The sequence below is a fragment of the Patiria miniata genome, unplaced genomic scaffold (assembly GCF_015706575.1).
Source record: "Patiria miniata isolate m_02_andy unplaced genomic scaffold, ASM1570657v1 HiC_scaffold_14, whole genome shotgun sequence".
Classification (NCBI taxonomy): Eukaryota; Metazoa; Echinodermata; class Asteroidea; order Valvatida; family Asterinidae; genus Patiria; species Patiria miniata.
The window spans coordinates 336,443-355,259 of NW_024037052.1; the positions used below are offsets into that span (position 1 = coordinate 336,443).

General features: G+C 43.7%; 1 long non-coding RNA gene across 1 annotated transcript; it reads left to right on the top strand.

Annotated features, from left to right (window-relative positions):
• The first annotated feature begins 14,830 nt into the window (after nucleotides 1-14,830).
• LOC119721831 lies at nucleotides 14,831-18,722 on the top strand. The gene is made up of 2 exons (XR_005270306.1): nucleotides 14,831-14,889; nucleotides 15,737-18,722. It is a non-coding gene; the product is annotated as an uncharacterized LOC119721831 (long non-coding RNA).
• Nucleotides 18,723-18,817: the final 95 nt, after the last annotated feature.

Genomic DNA, 18,817 nt, shown 5'->3' on the forward strand with positions numbered 1-18,817 from the left:
ACCCTTGTTTCAGTTCCGTTCGTCTTCGTTGAATGTTCAAAGATGCAGAGTTTTGACATTTCACTAACACTTTTTGTTTCTTCCCAGTTTTCATTTTTCTGTGTGTGCAGATTGAAGATGAGGGCACAGAAGTAAGGTCGTCCAAGTGCAGCATTCATCTCCCACAGGTAAATGAGTAATGTTTCTCCTTGCAAAACGTCTCTGTTTTGATGCGCTTCCTTGCATTTGAATGGGCTTGCTGGATTTTAACGTGGAGGTAGACCTTGGGGTATATCTTTGGATTTGAGATGGCAAGTTGGACATACAGTACTTGTTGATAAAATGGAAATGTATTGGAGGTTTGATGACAGGACGTGATGTCAGAAATTTGGATATTGAATTTACAATGTATACTTGCTCTTTTTTTCTGCCACAGGGAGCTTTTGAATGCTGCGAAGAGAGAAGACGCCGGTTTTTCATCGAAGTTTTTGTTAAGTAACTGTAACCTTTTTTCCGTGTGACGTCTATCGGGGAGGGAAGGGGGGTAAGGGGGGTGAAACTTGTGTCACCGGCGGTGGAAGCTACCCCTGCCTGGGTCTTTGGTCTGAAATTGGGATCATATCTCCAGCTTGGGATGGAGATATGTCCTCTTTGCAGGTCTTAGCCCCAGGACGACCGTTGTGAAAGTGTGTGTGGTGGGTTGCCGGCTGTTTTGTTGCGTTCTGTTCATGTCTGTCTGTTCGTCTCTCCCCTATTTGTCCGGGCCCACTGTGTTCACCCCTTGTTCAGTTCAGTTCGTCTTCGTTGAATGTTCAAAGATGCAGAGTTTTGACATTTCACTAACACTTTTTGTTTCTTCCCAGTTTTCTCTTTTCTGTGTGTGCAGATTGAAGATGAAGGGCACAGAAGTAAGGTCGTCCAAGTGCAGCATTCATCTCCCACGGTAAATGAGTAATGTTTCTCCTTGCAAAACTCTCTGTTTTGATGCGCTTCCTTGCATTGAATGGGCTTGCTGGATTTTAACGTGGAGGTACCCCTTGGGGTATATCTTTGGAGTTTGAGATGGCAAGTTGGAATACAGTACTTGTTGATAAAATGGAAATGTATTGGAGGTTTGATGACAGAACGTGATGTCAGAAAATTTGGATATTGAATTTACAATGTATACTTGCTCTTTTTTTCTGCCACAGGGAGCTTTTGAATGCTGCGAAGAGAGAAGACGCCGGTTTTCATCGAAGTTTTTGTTAAGTAACTGTAACCTTTTTTCCGTGTGACGTCTATCGGGGAGGGAAGGGGGGGGGTAAGGGGGAGGTGAAACTTGTGTCACCGGCGGTGGAAGCTACCCCTGCCTGGGTCTTTGGTCTGAAATTGGGATCATATCTCCAGCTTGGGATGGAGATATGTCCTCTTTGCAGGTCTTAGCCCCAGGACGACCGTTGTGAAAGTGTGTGTGGTGGTTGCCGGCTGTTTTGTTGCGTTCTGTTCATGTCTGTCTGTTTTCGTCTCCCTATTTGTCCGGGCCCACTGTGTTCACCCCTTGTTTCAGTTCCGTTCGTCTTCGTTGAATGTTCAAAGATGCAGAGTTTTGACATTTCACTAACACTTTTTGTTCTTCCCAGTTTTCTCTTTTCTGTGTGTGCAGATTGAAGATGAAGGCACAGAAGTAAGGTCGTCCAAGTGCAGCATTCATCTCCCACAGGTAAATGAGTAATGTTTCTCCTTGCAAAACGTCTCTGTTTGATGCGCTTCCTTGCATTTGAATGGGCTTGCTGGTTTTAACGTGGAGGTAGACCTTGGGGTATATCTTTGGAGTTTGAGATGGCAAGTTGGACATACAGTACTTGTTGATAAAATGGAAATGTATTGGAGGTTTGATGACAGGACGTGATGTCAGAAATTTTGGATATTGAATTTACAATGTATACTTGCTCTTTTTTCTGCCACAGGGAGCTTTTGAATGCTGCGAAGAGAGAAGACGCCGGTTTTCATCGAAGTTTTTGTTAAGTAACTGTAACCTTTTTTCCGTGTGACGTCTATCGGGGAGGGAAGGGGGGGGGAAGGGGAGGTGAAACTTGTGTCACCGGCGGTGGAAGCTACCCCTGCCTGGGTCTTTGGTCTGAAATTGGGATCATATCTCCAGCTTGGGATGGAGATATGTCCTCTTTGCAGGTCTTAGCCCCAGGACGACCGTTGTGAAAGTGTGTGTGGTGGGTTGCCGGCTGTTTTGTTGCGTTCTGTTCATGTCTGTCTGTTTCGTCTCCCTATTTGTCCGGGCCCACTGTGTTCACCCCTTGTTTCAGTTCCGTTCGTCTTCGTTGAATGTTCAAAGATGCAGAGTTTTGACATTTCACTAACACTTTTTGTTTCTTCCCAGTTTTCTCTTTTCTGTGTGTGCAGATTGAAGATGAAGGGCACAGAAGTAAGGTCGTCCAAGTGCAGCATTCATCTCCCACAGGTAAATGAGTAATGTTTCTCCTTGCAAAACGTCTCTGTTTTGATGCGCTTCCTTGCATTTGAATGGGCTTGCTGGATTTTAACGTGGAGGTAGACCTTGGGTATATCTTTGGAGTTTGAGATGGCATTGGACATACAGTACTTGTTGATAAAATGGAAATGTATTGGAGGTTTGATGACAGGACGTGATGTCAGAAAATTTGGATATGTGAATTTACAATGTATACTTGCTCTTTTTTTCTGCCAGGGAGCTTTTGAATGCTGCGAAGAGAGAAGACGCCGGTTTTCATCGAAGTTTTTGTTAAGTAACTGTAACCTTTTTTCCGTGTGACGTCTATCGGGGAGGGAGGGGGGGGGTAAGGGGGAGGTGAAACTTGTGTCACCGGCGGTGGAAGCTACCCCTGCCTGGGTCTTTGGTCTGAAATTGGGATCATATCTCCAGCTTGGGATGGAGATATGTCCTCTTTGCAGTCTTAGCCCCAGGACGACCGTTGTGAAAGTGTGTGTGGGTGGGTTGCCGGCTGTTTTGTTGCGTTCTGTTCATGTCTGTCTGTTTCGTCTCCTATTTGTCCGGGCCCACTGTGTTCACCCCTTTGTTTCAGTTCCGTTCGTCTTCGTTGAATGTTCAAAGATGCAGAGTTTTGACATTTCACTAACACTTTTTTTTTCTTCCCAGTTTTCTCTTTTCTGTGTGTGCAGATTGAAGATGAAGGGCACAGAAGTAAGGTCGTCAAGTGCAGCATTCATCTCCCACAGGTAAATGAGTAATGTTTCTCCTTGCAAAACGTCTCTGTTTTGATGCGCTTCCTTGCATTTGAATGGGCTTGCTGGATTTTAACGTGGAGGTAGACCTTGGGGTATATCTTTGGAGTTTGAGATGGCAAGTTGGACATACAGTACTTGTTGATAAAATGGAAATGTATTGGAGGTTTGATGACAGGACGTGATGTCAGAAATTTGGATATTGAATTTACAATGTATACTTGCTCTTTTTTTCTGCCACAGGGAGCTTTTGAATGCTGCGAAGAGAGAAGACGCCGGTTTTCATCGAAGTTTTTGTTAAGTAACTGTAACCTTTTTTCCGTGTGACGTCTATCGGGGAGGGAAGGGGGGGGGTAAGGGGGAGGTGAAACTTGTGTCACCGGCGGTGGAAGCTACCCCTGCCTGGGTCTTTGGTCTGAAATTGGGATCATATCTCCAGCTTGGGATGGAGATATGTCCTCTTTGCAGGTCTTAGCCCCAGGACGACCGTTGTGAAAGTGTGTGTGGTGGGTTGCCGGCTGTTTTGTTGCGTTCTGTTCATGTCTGTCTGTTTCGTCTCCTATTTGTCCGGGCCCACTGTGTTCACCCCTTGTTTCAGTTCCGTTCGTCTTCGTTGAATGTTCAAAGATGCAGAGTTTTGACATTTCACTAACTTTTTGTTTCTTCCCAGTTTTCTCTTTTCTGTGTGTGCAGATTGAAGATGAAGGGCACAGAAGTAAGGTCGTCCAAGTGCAGCATTCATCTCCCACAGGTAAATGAGTAATGTTTCTCCTTGCAAAACGTCTCTGTTTTGATGCGCTCCTTGCATTTGAATGGGCTTGCTGGATTTTAACGTGGAGGTAGACCTTGGGGTATATCTTTGGAGTTTGAGATGGCAAGTTGGACATACAGTACTTGTTGATAAAATGGAAATGTATTGGAGGTTTGATGACAGGACGTGATGTCAGAAAATTTGGATATTGAATTTACAATGTATACTTGCTCTTTTTTTCTGCCACAGGGAGCTTTTGAATGCTGCGAAGAGAGAAGACGCCGGTTTTCATCGAAGTTTTTTGTTAAGTAACTGTAACCTTTTTCCCGTGTGACGTCTATCGGGGAGGGAAGGGGGGGGGGTAAGGGGGAGGTGAAACTTGTCACCGGCGGTGGAAGCTACCCCTGCCTGGGTCTTTGGTCTGAAATTGGATCATAATCTCCAGCTTGGGATGGAGATGTCCTCTTTGCAGGTCTTAGCCCCAGGACGACCGTTGTGAAAGTGTGTGTGGTGGTTGCCGGCTGTTTTGTTGCGTTCTGTTCATGTCTGTCTGTTTCGTCTCCCTATTTGTCCGGGCCCACTGTGTTCACCCCTTGTTTCAGTTCCGTTCGTCTTCGTTGAATGTTCAAAGATGCAGAGTTTTGACATTTCACTAACACTTTTTGTTTCTTCCCAGTTTTCTCTTTTCTGTGTGTGCAGATTGAAGATGAAGGCGCACAGAAGTAAGGTCGTCCAAGTGCAGCATTCATCTCCCACAGGTAAATGAGTAATGTTTCTCCTTGCAAAACGTCTCTGTTTTGATGCGCTTCCTTGCATTTGAATGGGCTTGCTGGATTTTAACGTGGAGGTAGACCTTGGGTATATCTTTGGAGTTTGAGATGGCAAGTTGGACATACAGTACTTGTTGATAAAATGGAAATGTATTGGAGGTTTGATGACAGGACGTGATGTCAGAAAATTTGGATATTGAATTTACAATGTATACTTGCTCTTTTTTTCTGCCACAGGGAGCTTTTGAATGCTGCGAAGAGAGAAGACGCCGGTTTTCATCGAAGTTTTTGTTAAGTAACTGTAACCTTTTTTCCGTGTGACGTCTATCGGGAGGAAGGGGGGGGTAAGGGGGAGGTGAAACTTGTGTCACCGGCGGTGGAAGCTACCCCTGCCTGGGTCTTTGGTCTGAAATTGGGATCATATCTCCAGCTTGGGATGGAGATATGTCCTCTTTGCAGGTCTTAGCCCCAGGACGACCGTTGTGAAAGTGTGTGTGGTGGGTTGCCATGTTTTGTTGCGTTCTGTTCATGTCTGTCTGTTTCGTCTCCCTATTTGTCCGGGCCCACTGTGTTCACCCCTTGTTTCAGTTCCGTTCGTCTTCGTTGAATGTTCAAAGATGCAGAGTTTTGACATTTCACTAACACTTTTTGTTTCTTCCCAGTTTTCTCTTTTCTGTGTGTGCAGATTGAAGATGAAGGGCACAGAAGTAAGGTCGTCCAAGTGCAGCATTCATCTCCCACAGGTAAATGAGTAATGTTTCTCCTTGCAAAACCTCTGTTTTGATGCGCTTCCTTGCATTTGAATGGGCTTGCTGGATTTTAACGTGGAGGTAGACCTTGGGGTATATCTTGGAGTTTGAGATGGCAAGTTGGACATACAGTACTTGTTGATAAAATGAAATGTATTGGAGGTTTGATGACAGGACGTGATGTCAGAAAATTTGGATATTGAATTTACAATGTATACTTGCTCTTTTTTTCTGCCACAGGGAGCTTTTGAATGCTGCGAAGAGAGAAGACGCCGGTTTTCATCGAAGTTTTTGTTAAGTAACTGTAACCTTTTTTCCGTGTGACGTCTATCGGGGAGGGAAGGGGGGGGGGTAAGGGGAGGTGAAACTTGTGTCACCGGCGGTGGAAGCTACCCCTGCCTGGGTCTTTGGTCTGAAATTGGGATCATATCTCCAGCTTGGGATGGAGATATGTCCTCTTTGCAGGTCTTAGCCCCAGGACGACCGTTGTGAAAGTGTGTGTGGTGGTTGCCGGCTGTTTTGTTGCGTTCTGTTCATGTCTGTCTGTTTCGTCTCCCTATTTGTCCGGGCCCACTGTGTTCACCCCTTGTTTCAGTTCCGTTCGTCTTCGTTGAATGTTCAAAGATGCAGAGTTTTGACATTTCACTAACACTTTTTGTTTCTTCCCAGTTTTCTCTTTTCTGTGTGTGCAGATTGAAGATGAAGGGCACAGAAGTAAGGTCGTCCAAGTGCAGCATTCATCTCCCACAGGTAAATGAGTAATGTTTCTCCTTGCAAAACGTCTCTGTTTTGATGCGCTTCCTTGCATTTGAATGGGCTTGCTGGATTTTAACGTGGAGGTAGACCTTGGGGTATATCTTTGGAGTTTGAGATGGCAAGTTGGACATACAGTACTTGTTGATAAAATGGAAATGTATTGGAGGTTTGATGACAGGACGTGATGTCAGAAAATTTGGATATTGAATTTACAATGTATACTTGCTCTTTTTTTCTGCCACAGGGAGCTTTTGAATGCTGCGAAGAGAGAAGACGCCGGTTTTCATCGAAGTTTTTGTTAAGTAACTGTAACCTTTTTTCCGTGTGACGTCTATCGGGGAGGGAAGGGGGGGGTAAGGGGGAGGTGAAACTTGTGTCACCGGCGGTGGAAGCTACCCCTGCCTGGGTCTTTGGTCTGAAATTGGGATCATATCTCCAGCTTGGGATGGAGATATGTCCTCTTTGCAGGTCTTAGCCCCAGGACGACCGTTGTGAAAGTGTGTGTGGTGGGTTGCCGGCTGTTTTGTTGCGTTCTGTTCATGTCTGTCTGTTTCGTCTCCCTATTTGTCCGGGCCCACTGTGTTCACCCCTTGTTTCAGTTCCGTTCGTCTTCGTTGAATGTTCAAAGATGCAGAGTTTTGACATTTCACTAACACTTTTTGTTTCTTCCCAGTTTTCTCTTTTCTGTGTGTGCAGATTGAAGATGAAGGGCACAGAAGTAAGGTCGTCCAAGTGCAGCATTCATCTCCCACAGGTAAATGAGTAATGTTTCTCCTTGCAAAACGTCTCTGTTTTGATGCGCTTCCTTGCATTTGAATGGGCTTGCTGGATTTTAACGTGGAGGTAGACCTTGGGGTATATCTTTGGAGTTTGAGATGGCAAGTTGGACATACAGTACTTGTTGATAAAATGGAAATGTATTGGAGGTTTGATGACAGGACGTGATGTCAGAAAATTTGGATATTGAATTTACAATGTATACTTGCTCTTTTTTCTGCCACAGGGAGCTTTTGAATGCTGCGAAGAGAGAAGACGCCGGTTTTCATCGAAGTTTTTGTTAAGTAACTGTAACCTTTTTTCCGTGTGACGTCTATCGGGGAGGGAAGGGGGGGGGGTAAGGGGGAGGTGAAACTTGTGTCACCGGCGGTGGAAGCTACCCCTGCCTGGGTCTTTGGTCTGAAATTGGGATCATATCTCCAGCTTGGGATGGAGATATGTCCTCTTTGCAGGTCTTAGCCCCAGGACGACCGTTGTGAAAGTGTGTGTGGTGGGTTGCCGGCTGTTTTGTTGCGTTCTGTTCATGTCTGTCTGTTTCGTCTCCCTATTTGTCCGGGCCCACTGTGTTCACCCCTTGTTTCAGTTCCGTTCGTCTTCGTTGAATGTTCAAAGATGCAGAGTTTTGACATTTCACTAACACTTTTTGTTTCTTCCCAGTTTTCTCTTTTCTGTGTGTGCAGATTGAAGATGAAGGGCACAGAAGTAAGGTCGTCCAAGTGCAGCATTCATCTCCCACAGGTAAATGAGTAATGTTTCTCCTTGCAAAACGTCTCTGTTTTGATGCGCTTCCTTGCATTTGAATGGGCTTGCTGGATTTTAACGTGGAGGTAGACCTTGGGGTATATCTTTGGAGTTTGAGATGGCAAGTTGGACATACAGTACTTGTTGATAAAATGGAAATGTATTGGAGGTTTGATGACAGGACGTGATGTCAGAAATTTGGATATTGAATTTACAATGTATACTTGCTCTTTTTTTCTGCCACAGGGAGCTTTTGAATGCTGCGAAGAGAGAAGACGCCGGTTTTCATCGAAGTTTTTGTTAAGTAACTGTAACCTTTTTTCCGTGTGACGTCTATCGGGGAGGGAAGGGGGGGGTAAGGGGGAGGTGAAACTTGTGTCACCGGCGGTGGAAGCTACCCCTGCCTGGGTCTTTGGTCTGAAATTGGGATCATATCTCCAGCTTGGGATGGAGATATGTCCTCTTTGCAGGTCTTAGCCCCAGGACGACCGTTGTGAAAGTGTGTGTGGTGGGTTGCCGGCTGTTTTGTTGCGTTCTGTTCATGTCTGTCTGTTTCGTCTCCCTATTTGTCCGGGCCCACTGTGTTCACCCCTTGTTTCAGTTCCGTTCGTCTTCGTTGAATGTTCAAAGATGCAGAGTTTTGACATTTCACTAACACTTTTTGTTTCTTCCCAGTTTTCTCTTTTCTGTGTGTGCAGATTGAAGATGAAGGGCACAGAAGTAAGGTCGTCCAAGTGCAGCATTCATCTCCCACAGGTAAATGAGTAATGTTTCTCCTTGCAAAACGTCTCTGTTTTGATGCGCTTCCTTGCATTTGAATGGGCTTGCTGGATTTTAACGTGGAGGTAGACCTTGGGGTATATCTTTGGAGTTTGAGATGGCAAGTTGGACATACAGTACTTGTTGATAAAATGGAAATGTATTGGAGGTTTGATGACAGGACGTGATGTCAAAAATTTGGATATTGAATTTACAATGTATACTTGCTCTTTTTTTCTGCCACAGGGAGCTTTTGAATGCTGCGAAGAGAGAAGACGCCGGTTTTCATCGAAGTTTTTGTTAAGTAACTGTAACCTTTTTTCCGTGTGACGTCTATCGGGAGGGAAGGGGGGGGGGAAAGGGGAGGTGAAACTTGTGTCACCGGCGGTGGAAGCTACCCCTGCCTGGGTCTTTTGGTCTGAAATTGGGATCATATCTCCAGCTTGGGATGGAGATATGTCCTCTTTGCAGGTCTTAGCCCCAGGACGACCGTTGTGAAAGTGTGTGTGGTGGGTTGCCGGCTGTTTTGTTGCGTTCTGTTCATGTCTGTCTGTTTCGTCTCCCTATTTGTCCGGGCCCACTGTGTTCACCCCTTGTTTCAGTTCCGTTCGTCTTCGTTGAATGTTCAAAGATGCAGAGTTTTGACATTTCACTAACACTTTTTGTTTCTTCCCAGTTTTCTCTTTTCTGTGTGTGCAGATTGAAGATGAAGGGCACAGAAGTAAGGTCGTCCAAGTGCAGCATTCATCTCCCACAGGTAAATGAGTAATGTTTCTCCTTGCAAAACGTCTCTGTTTTGATGCGCTTCCTTGCATTTGAATGGGCTTGCTGGATTTTAACGTGGAGGTAGACCTTGGGGTATATCTTTGGAGTTTGAGATGGCAAGTTGGACATACAGTACTTGTTGATAAAATGGAAATGTATTGGAGGTTTGATGACAGGACGTGATGTCAGAAAATTTGGATATTGAATTTACAATGTATACTTGCTCTTTTTTTCTGCCACAGGGAGCTTTTGAATGCTGCGAAGAGAGAAGACGCCGGTTTTCATCGAAGTTTTTGTTAAGTAACTGTAACCTTTTTTCCGTGTGACGTCTATCGGGGAGGGAAGGGGGGGGTAAGGGGGAGGTGAAACTTGTGTCACCGGCGGTGGAAGCTACCCCTGCCTGGGTCTTTGGTCTGAAATTGGGATCATATCTCCAGCTTGGGATGGAGATATGTCCTCTTTGCAGGTCTTAGCCCCAGGACGACCGTTGTGAAAGTGTGTGTGGTGGGTTGCCGGCTGTTTTGTTGCGTTCTGTTCATGTCTGTCTGTTTCGTCTCCCTATTTGTCCGGGCCCACTGTGTTCACCCCTTGTTTCAGTTCCGTTCGTCTTCGTTGAATGTTCAAAGATGCAGAGTTTTGACATTTCACTAACACTTTTTGTTTCTTCCCAGTTTTCTCTTTTCTGTGTGTGCAGATTGAAGATGAAGGGCACAGAAGTAAGGTCGTCCAAGTGCAGCATTCATCTCCCACAGGTAAATGAGTAATGTTTCTCCTTGCAAAACGTCTCTGTTTTGATGCGCTTCCTTGCATTTGAATGGGCTTGCTGGATTTTAACGTGGAGGTAGACCTTGGGGTATATCTTTGGAGTTTGAGATGGCAAGTTGGACATACAGTACTTGTTGATAAAATGGAAATGTATTGGAGGTTTGATGACAGGACGTGATGTCAGAAAATTTGGATATTGAATTTACAATGTATACTTGCTCTTTTTTTCTGCCACAGGGAGCTTTTGAATGCTGCGAAGAGAGAAGACGCCGGTTTTCATCGAAGTTTTTGTTAAGTAACTGTAACCTTTTTTCCGTGTGACGTTATGGGGAGGGAAGGGGGGGGGGGTAAGGGGGAGGTGAAACTTGTGTCACCGGCGGTGGAAGCTACCCCTGCCTGGGTCTTTGGTCTGAAATTGGGATCATATCTCCAGCTTGGGATGGAGATATGTCCTCTTTGCAGGTCTTAGCCCCAGGACGACCGTTGTGAAAGTGTGTGTGGTGGGTTGCCGGCTGTTTTGTTGCGTTCTGTTCATGTCTGTCTGTTTCGTCTCCCTATTTGTCCGGGCCCACTGTGTTCACCCCTTGTTTCAGTTCCGTTCGTCTTCGTTGAATGTTCAAAGATGCAGAGTTTTGACATTTCACTAACACTTTTTGTTTCTTCCCAGTTTTCTCTTTTCTGTGTGTGCAGATTGAAGATGAAGGGCACAGAAGTAAGGTCGTCCAAGTGCAGCATTCATCTCCCACAGGTAAATGAGTAATGTTTCTCCTTGCAAAACGTCTCTGTTTTGATGCGCTTCCTTGCATTTGAATGGGCTTGCTGGATTTTAACGTGGAGGTAGACCTTGGGGTATATCTTTGGAGTTTGAGATGGCAAGTTGGACATACAGTACTTGTTGATAAAATGGAAATGTATTGGAGGTTTGATGACAGGACGTGATGTCAGAAAATTTGGATATTGAATTTACAATGTATACTTGCTCTTTTTTTCTGCCACAGGGAGCTTTTGAATGCTGCGAAGAGAGAAGACGCCGGTTTTCATCGAAGTTTTTGTTAAGTAACTGTAACCTTTTTTCCGTGTGACGTCTATCGGGGAGGGAAGGGGGGGTAAGGGGGAGGTGAAACTTGTGTCACCGGCGGTGGAAGCTACCCCTGCCTGGGTCTTTGGTCTGAAATTGGGATCATATCTCCAGCTTGGGATGGAGATATGTCCTCTTTGCAGGTCTTAGCCCCAGGACGACCGTTGTGAAAGTGTGTGTGGTGGGTTGCCGGCTGTTTTGTTGCGTTCTGTTCATGTCTGTCTGTTTCGTCTCCCTATTTGTCCGGGCCCACTGTGTTCACCCCTTGTTTTAGTTCCGTTCGTCTTCGTTGAATGTTCAAAGATGCAGAGTTTTGACATTTCACTAACACTTTTTGTTTCTTCCCAGTTTTCTCTTTTCTGTGTGTGCAGATTGAAGATGAAGGGCACAGAAGTAAGGTCGTCCAAGTGCAGCATTCATCTCCCACAGGTAAATGAGTAATGTTTCTCCTTGCAAAACGTCTCTGTTTTGATGCGCTTCCTTGCATTTGAATGGGCTTGCTGGATTTTAACGTGGAGGTAGACCTTGGGGTATATCTTTGGAGTTTGAGATGGCAAGTTGGACATACAGTACTTGTTGATAAAATGGAAATGTATTGGAGGTTTGATGACAGGACGTGATGTCAGAAATTTGGATATTGAATTTACAATGTATACTTGCTCTTTTTTTCTGCCACAGGGAGCTTTTGAATGCTGCGAAGAGAGAAGACGCCGGTTTTCATCGAAGTTTTTGTTAAGTAACTGTAACCTTTTTTCCGTGTGACGTCTATCGGGGAGGGAAGGGGGGGGGGGGTAAGGGGGAGGTGAAACTTGTGTCACCGGCGGTGGAAGCTACCCCTGCCTGGGTCTTTGGTCTGAAATTGGGATCATATCTCCAGCTTGGGATGGAGATATGTCCTCTTTGCAGGTCTTAGCCCCAGGACGACCGTTGTGAAAGTGTGTGTGGTGGGTTGCCGGCTGTTTTGTTGCGTTCTGTTCATGTCTGTCTGTTTCGTCTCCCTATTTGTCCGGGCCCACTGTGTTCACCCCTTGTTTCAGTTCCGTTCGTCTTCGTTGAATGTTCAAAGATGCAGAGTTTTGACATTTCACTAACACTTTTTGTTTCTTCCCAGTTTTCTCTTTTCTGTGTGTGCAGATTGAAGATGAAGGGCACAGAAGTAAGGTCGTCCAAGTGCAGCATTCATCTCCCACAGGTAAATGAGTAATGTTTCTCCTTGCAAAACGTCTCTGTTTTGATGCGCTTCCTTGCATTTGAATGGGCTTGCTGGATTTTAACGTGGAGGTAGACCTTGGGGTATATCTTTGGAGTTTGAGATGGCAAGTTGGACATACAGTACTTGTTGATAAAATGGAAATGTATTGGAGGTTTGATGACAGGACGTGATGTCAGAAATTTGGATATTGAATTTACAATGTATACTTGCTCTTTTTTTCTGCCACAGGGAGCTTTTGAATGCTGCGAAGAGAGAAGACGCCGGTTTTCATCGAAGTTTTTGTTAAGTAACTGTAACCTTTTTTCCGTGTGACGTCTATCGGGGAGGGAAGGGGGGGGTAAGGGGGAGGTGAAACTTGTGTCACCGGCGGTGGAAGCTACCCCTGCCTGGGTCTTTGGTCTGAAATTGGGATCATATCTCCAGCTTGGGATGGAGATATGTCCTCTTTGCAGGTCTTAGCCCCAGGACGACCGTTGTGAAAGTGTGTGTGGTGGGTTGCCGGCTGTTTTGTTGCGTTCTGTTCATGTCTGTCTGTTTCGTCTCCCTATTTGTCCGGGCCCACTGTGTTCACCCCTTGTTTCAGTTCCGTTCGTCTTCGTTGAATGTTCAAAGATGCAGAGTTTTGACATTTCACTAACACTTTTTGTTTCTTCCCAGTTTTCTCTTTTCTGTGTGTGCAGATTGAAGATGAAGGGCACAGAAGTAAGGTCGTCCAAGTGCAGCATTCATCTCCCACAGGTAAATGAGTAATGTTTCTCCTTGCAAAACGTCTCTGTTTTGATGCGCTTCCTTGCATTTGAATGGGCTTGCTGGATTTTAACGTGGAGGTAGACCTTGGGGTATATCTTTGGAGTTTGAGATGGCAAGTTGGACATACAGTACTTGTTGATAAAATGGAAATGTATTGGAGGTTTGATGACAGGACGTGATGTCAGAAAATTTGGATATTGAATTTACAATGTATACTTGCTCTTTTTTTCTGCCACAGGGAGCTTTTGAATGCTGCGAAGAGAGAAGACGCCGGTTTTCATCGAAGTTTTTGTTAAGTAACTGTAACCTTTTTTCCGTGTGACGTCTATCGGGGAGGGAAGGGGGGGGGGTAAGGGGGAGGTGAAACTTGTGTCACCGGCGGTGGAAGCTACCCCTGCCTGGGTCTTTGGTCTGAAATTGGGATCATATCTCCAGCTTGGGATGGAGATATGTCCTCTTTGCAGGTCTTAGCCCCAGGACGACCGTTGTGAAAGTGTGTGTGGTGGGTTGCCGGCTGTTTTGTTGCGTTCTGTTCATGTCTGTCTGTTTCGTCTCCCTATTTGTCCGGGCCCACTGTGTTCACCCCTTGTTTCAGTTCCGTTCGTCTTCGTTGAATGTTCAAAGATGCAGAGTTTTGACATTTCACTAACACTTTTTGTTTCTTCCCAGTTTTCTCTTTTCTGTGTGTGCAGATTGAAGATGAAGGGCACAGAAGTAAGGTCGTCCAAGTGCAGCATTCATCTCCCACAGGTAAATGAGTAATGTTTCTCCTTGCAAAACGTCTCTGTTTTGATGCGCTTCCTTGCATTTGAATGGGCTTGCTGGATTTTAACGTGGAGGTAGACCTTGGGGTATATCTTTGGAGTTTGAGATGGCAAGTTGGACATACAGTACTTGTTGATAAAATGGAAATGTATTGGAGGTTTGATGACAGGACGTGATGTCAGAAAATTGGGATATTGAATTTACAATGTATACTTGCTCTTTTTTTCTGCCACAGGGAGCTTTTGAATGCTGCGAAGAGAGAAGACGCCGGTTTTCATCGAAGTTTTTGTTAAGTAACTGTAACCTTTTTTCCGTGTGACGTCTATCGGGGAGGGAAGGGGGGGGGGGTAAGGGGGAGGTGAAACTTGTGTCACCGGCGGTGGAAGCTACCCCTGCCTGGGTCTTTGGTCTGAAATTGGGATCATATCTCCAGCTTGGGATGGAGATATGTCCTCTTTGCAGGTCTTAGCCCCAGGACGACCGTTGTGAAAGTGTGTGTGGTGGGTTGCCGGCTGTTTTGTTGCGTTCTGTTCATGTCTGTCTGTTTCGTCTCCCTATTTGTCCGGGCCCACTGTGTTCACCCCTTGTTTCAGTTCCGTTCGTCTTCGTTGAATGTTCAAAGATGCAGAGTTTTGACATTTCACTAACACTTTTTGTTTCTTCCCAGTTTTCTCTTTTCTGTGTGTGCAGATTGAAGATGAAGGGCACAGAAGTAAGGTCGTCCAAGTGCAGCATTCATCTCCCACAGGTAAATGAGTAATGTTTCTCCTTGCAAAACGTCTCTGTTTTGATGCGCTTCCTTGCATTTGAATGGGCTTGCTGGATTTTAACGTGGAGGTAGACCTTGGGGTATATCTTTGGAGTTTGAGATGGCAAGTTGGACATACAGTACTTGTTGATAAAATGGAAATGTATTGGAGGTTTGATGACAGGACGTGATGTCAGAAAATTGGGATATTGAATTTACAATGTATACTTGCTCTTTTTTCTGCCACAGGGAGCTTTTGAATGCTGCGAAGAGAGAAGACGCCGGTTTTCATCGAAGTTTTTGTTAAGTAACTGTAACCTTTTTTCCGTGTGACTTCTATCGGGGAGGGAAGGGGTGGGGGGGGGGGGTAAGGGGGAGGTGCAACTTGTGTCACCGGCGGTGGAAGCTACCCCTGCCTGGGTCTTTGGTCTGAAATTGGGATCATATCTCCAGCTTGGGATGGAGATACTTTATACCATCTTGCTCACAGCCATTTTGAATTCACGTTCGTGTTTGTAGAACATAATGAAATTAGATGGATTGCATTTTGAAAGTGTACTCTAAATGCAACGTGCAAGTGCTACATACATGTACGCAAGCAAGTTAAGCGCATTATGACGGTTAAAAAACGTCACGGCAAAAATCAGCTGCAGCAGATATGCGCACACATTTTCGCAGAGCAAATGAAACACTCAATTTACTGTGCATTTCAGTTTGAGTGTATCGGCTTTGATAGCACACCTGTATGGAATACAGACGCAGATACAAATAGCCGTACAAAAGTTTGAGTTTTCCATAGGTTTGTGCACAAACATGGATGCGCCCATCAGCCATCACTTTGTACATCGAGTCAGCACTCTAGTAATTCAGTGTAGCTCTATGGCAGTAATGTAGTTTCTTCCTAATTGCTTCTTGAAATACGTGTTTTTGTGTTTGTGCATTGGTCATGTATTTTTGTAATACAGAGGATTTCATGTGGAAAATGTTGTTGCATTTTACCTGAATGCTATTAAAATGCATGTACATGTACATTTCCAGGTTTTGTTTATGCACTTGGAAACATGCCCAATTGCCTGAGAATTGCAATATGAAATTTTGGAACAAAAAGTAATCTTTTTAACAATAATTTTCTTTGCATTTCTGCCTGTACACAGACCCTGGAAATCAACGCCACAATTAATGCCCCTCCCCAGAAAGAACCGCACCGGCAGCAACCCCGTCAGTTCAGTCTTCAGCACACGACGCAACAAAGTCACCCAACCTACCTTAGACCTTCAGCACCGCAGGCAATATCGACACCTCGGACTCATGATGTGGTCAATTCCACGCTGGTGTAACAAGCCATTAAGCCTCAGGCATGTGCACTGGCTCTTCATGAGCCCAGTCTCTTAAACATCTCACCCATAGATTGTGTCAGCTGATGGTATTGTACAAATTGCAACATGATCAGAGAAATAGTAGTGGCAAGTTACACTGAGTGAGAGGAGGTAGTGTGAAATCACTGGTGCCAAGGTGGGCTGATGTGGACTACCATACCTCCTAACGTGGACAAGTAATACACTACTTACCCGAAATGAACCATGTTGTATTTGTTCTGTTACACCCATACATAATTCGTTAGTTCCATTGGAAGAAATTCATTGGAATTCCATGGAACATCCCTCCCATGAAATGCGTATATACTGTCATTCTTGAAGGTTGCAGTGTGGTACCACTAGCAACCCGACTTGCATGTGCAATTGTTGCATAGCTCAGGGTTTCAGAGCTAATTATGGGGTACTTCTGTCCTGGTAGCACTGACTGGTTTACGTGCCTCATGCGTGTGCCGTGTGTGCAGGGTAGCTGCTTTTGCTTCCCAGACAAACCTATGCAAGTATGAATAATGCTTTAAGCTTCACTTGTTGTTACTGTACTACCGCCTATTGTCCAAAAGACTAGTCCATGACCCAAAGTGCTAAAAGCACAGCAACTAAAGAACTACATCACTGCAACTGGAGGTCTGTGTTGATGTGGGTGCTCTTGCAGACCATTTCTTGATAGCGCAACACCAGTGTGAACATTTTGTCAAGGGGAAGATTGCAGAAGTGCAATAACAAGTGAATTTCAGTACACACAAATTGAATAAATATTGTCTTGCATTAGGAGTATATAATCAGCTGTCCGGTGTATCTGTAGGTGAGGTGTTTATACAAAGTAAATATTGACTGTTCTAACGTGTGGTACAGTAAAAAGAGTTTCACTTAGTGATCCGTGGAGTGCTATATTTTCCCTCCACTCTTCCTTGAGAATATACTTACAATATGGTATGGATCACCTTGCAATGGTATCGTTTGATTGTACCACTCATTGCAGTCAATATTAGCATACATTGTACTTAAAAGGCAGTGGTGTAGTCAAGTACATTTCCATGAGTACGAAATGTACTGGAGTATGAGTATGAGTACTGCAACACTGCTAGAAGGCATATGAAGTGTGACTCATGAGAATGTGGAGGTGCACATTGATCTATGCAAGACAAAGCTTTGCTTACTGCATTTATTCTAGCTTTATATGAACATCTTCCATATGCCCAGTGACATCTGAAACATTTTTGTCATTGACCTGACCAATCACATTGCTTTATGACTATAACAATGAACAAGTAAGGGCGTTGTTTTCTTCTCTTGCTTTTGCAAAGTTTAAGGAAAACAAGACAAGTCCCTGCATGCTTGATTGATGCGGCATGATTGTCAACATCTGACATGGTTTCTGCACATCCACGTACTCTGGTTCATATTTAACTTATGTAACTTCTTGGAAGCTTCCATCCTATTGTTCATTTGTGTCTCGGTAAACAGTCAAAATGTGGTATTAAGCGCATTCAGTTTTGCTGTTGAACCACTGTTATTAACACATTGAACCCAACTTTTTCAACAACTCAGAATATAGTATAGGTAGATTTTTCTTTAGGACATTAATATCCATGATATATATACGTATATATTTTTAAGAAGGGGCTAAAGTCCAGCACTTTTTGAGTGAGAAAGCTAGAATTGTTTTGCTTGTATCCTATTGTGTATAGCTATCCCGAGATAAGTTGTGTCTAGTTTCTGTGCTGTTATAGTTTGGTTTTCGTATATGGCACATGATGTAGGGTTTGATATTTACTTTGCTAGCTTGTGATTTGCAACTTTGCCACAAACATTTAAGATAAATATAAAGATCATAAAATGATCACTTTTTTGTTATTAATTTCATTAATCAGAAATACAGGTGGAATGTAGGTTAGCTATACACATCAATCATATTGACAAATATGTTGGTTTGTATAAAAAAAAAAGGCCTCCTGTTTAAACGATATACTTAAAGTCTTTATTAGTTTAATTGTGTTGGACAATATATTTCAAATGATGTTTATTATATAAAAAAGTGATCACATAGGGAAATGGTTTCAGTAAATTATGTTTAAAAGAAATCATTTCTGCTATGCAAAATGTAAAAAAAAGGTTTAAATATTGTATGGTTTTACTTGTTTATGTATATTCATTTACTTTTACAAAATTGTGCAATTTATGAATTAATAACTGAGCTTTCAGACATTTGAGATGGAAAAAGTCAACATTGATACTAAAGGACCTAAGACAAGAAATGGGAAAATGGGGGGGGGGGGCGGAGCGTTTGTTGAATTCTTTATTTCAGTTATGCTGGTAGCTTTATTTATTTGACATGGTCCTACAGAAACTGCAATTGTTGCAATAAAGTAGTCCAAGTTATTCTTTTGCTAACTGCGAAAACTGTAAACTAATGAATGTACACATGTTTTTGTGAGAATAGATGTGGTTTATTGTAACAATGTATGGTTATATTTTGTACAAATTATCCTACTTCCCATGCATGGATGCTGTGATTATGTTCAGTAATTTAGTTGTTTTAAGTCTATTTTCTTCGGTCAAGATAGAGGTTCTGAGTACAAACAATGTGCTTTTTAAAAATGAACGAGTGATTGTTTGAATTATTGTCTGGTACAATTTATGTTGCACATTGTGACTTGCTTTTCACAGAGTGCATGTACATGTAATATATGAATTCTGTAACGTATGTACTACTAGTATGTTATGTCCAGTGGCCCTAAGAGTGAAATAACATTATGTGAGACTTGCACTTGTGCGTTTAATATCTCCATTATTTAAGTTGTCATTGAGACTCAACTAGAAAAGACTCGAGTTGAAATCGTAATCTTTTCAATGAGGGAATAA